The sequence below is a fragment of the Penaeus japonicus genome, unplaced genomic scaffold (assembly GCF_977035675.1).
Source record: "Penaeus japonicus unplaced genomic scaffold, GWHDUDI00000001_assembly GWHDUDI00000025, whole genome shotgun sequence".
In the NCBI taxonomy this organism is placed as follows: Eukaryota; Metazoa; Arthropoda; class Malacostraca; order Decapoda; family Penaeidae; genus Penaeus; species Penaeus japonicus.
This window is the reverse complement of record NW_028234427.1, coordinates 24,683,761-24,686,260: the sequence shown is the minus strand read 5'-3', so window position 1 is coordinate 24,686,260 and position 2,500 is coordinate 24,683,761.

The window sequence follows — 2,500 nt, the reverse complement described above, 5'->3', positions numbered from 1 at the left end:
TATCACCACCATTATTTTTATGATTACTCTAATTATTATCACTATCATCGTAACTGTTATTATCATCATCATTATTATTATTACTATTACCATTATTATCCCTTTCATTATTTTTATGATTACTCTTGTCATCATCATAATTGTTATCCTTGATATCATTATTATCATCGGTATTGTTACTGTTATTAGTATCATTAATCTTTAATTAATTTTTTATCATTACCATAATTATCCTTATCAAATCATTACCACCAATATTCCCTTTACTGTTTTGATCATTATCACCAATATTATAATTCCCGTTCCTATTGATTGATCACATTTTGTTTGTTGTTATAATCAATATCTCACATTTTTCCTTTTACACAAACCCTGTTAAGAAAGAGAAACAAAACAACACGCGAAGATAAAGGGATTTGCCTCCTCTTTGAATCCGTCTATATCCGCTTACATCCGACTGAATCCATCTCCTTTCAGGCTTACATTTTCATTTATCCCATCTAATGATTCTGCAAATGAATAATGGATTTTAATGCATTTGTAAATCATCTGTGTAAAATGAGTTGCATTTGAGGAGAGAGAGAGAGAGAGAGAAAGAGAGAGAGAGAGAGAGAGAGAGAGAGAGAGAGAGAGAGAGAGAGAGAGAGAGAGAGAGAGAGAGAGAGAGAGAGAGAGAGAGAGAGAGAGAGAGAGAGAGAGAGAGAGAGAGAGAGAGAGAGAGAGAGAGAGAGAGAGAGAGAGAAGGAGAGAGAGAAATAAATATAGAAAGAGAAAGAGGAAGAAAGAGAGATATAGGAAGAGAGAGAGAGAAAAAAGAAAGATCGTGAAAAAGAGAGAGAAAAATATGCCGTGCATGGAAACAACATACATTTTCCATACGAGAGTTGTAGAAACTTTTGCCTTTAGAATAATAGACCGCGCATTTCTGACTTTAGGGCTGTATGTAATTGTTGGCATGGCTGTCTAAATAATCATTATATCTGAAACGTCCAGAAACACACACATCCACACCCACACAAACATATATATCCATACATATTATATATGTATATATAATAACAATACTGTATAACTGAATCAATGAGATACCAAACAATCAGCAGACTTGCCTTAGAGTCGCATTTTCTACACTTTATCATAATCATCATCATCATCATCATCTTTCACAGGTAGAATATAACTTGCATCAAGTGAAATGTGATGTCCAAAGACCGTAGACTTATGTACGTAATTGCATCCATATGTACAGAGCAGATTATTTGTACATGTGACGGTCCATACCTCTCCAAATCTGTACAATGAGACGTATGGAACATTTTTTTTTTTGGGGGGGGGGGGGGCGAAGTAAATAGTGTGAGGAAGGGGGATAAAAGAGCTGCGAGACATTGTAACTAATGTGCTATAATTGTTATGTCCCTAATCAAGAAAATTGTGTGTGTGAAAGGGAATGTATTCTATGAATAAGGGTTATAACGTGTACTGAATAAATTACACCCCTACTACACTTAGGTTCTAGAACATAATACATAACCACATCACCGCCATCAAAGTCCGGTGAGCCGATTAATGTCTTCTTATGGAACAAGATATTCAACAAACACGTGATAGTAAAAAGAACATGGTATATATACACATACCTTTTATTTCATTTTCGCTCTTCGCAAGAAACTTCATAATACAATCTACCAATAAAAATCCTTTTCTTGTTTAACATATCGTGACAACAATATATAGACCAGCAAATTTATTAAGATTTACAGATAATTAATCTCGTCCACATGTGTTTCGATCACCAATATTAACAATATTATATCACTCCCAAATCCGCAGCGAGGCCAGTGGCCGTATGGAGCCGTCAGGCACAGAGATACCATGCATAATTTGAAGCTTGGGCAGCAACAGTTCCAATTCTCTTTCGCTGGATAACTAGGTACATTTGGAGTATAATCTTGATCATTATTATCATCATTATCACTATCATACCATCATTATTATTTTCATCATCATTATCACTACCATTACCATCATTATTATTTTCATCATTATTACCACTCTCACTATTACAGCTATGATGATAATGATAATGGTAATAATCATCATCATTATGATGGTGATCATTATCTTTTTCATGATGATGATCATTATCATTATTATGATGATCATCATTATCGTTACTATGATAATGATCATTATGATTATTGTTATTATTATCATTATCATTACTATAATCATTCGTATCATTTTCATAACCTTTATCATCTTTTTATCATCATTATCATTACTATCACTGTGATTATTATTATAATCCTTACTATCATTATTATCATCATCATCATTAGATAATTGGTATCATTATTATCACTATCATAATCATTAGCATTATTATCCTTAATATCAATAATAATAATAATTATAATGATGATGGTATAATGATAATAATAATAATAACAATTATGATAATGATTATATTAATAATAATAATAATAATGATAATAATAAT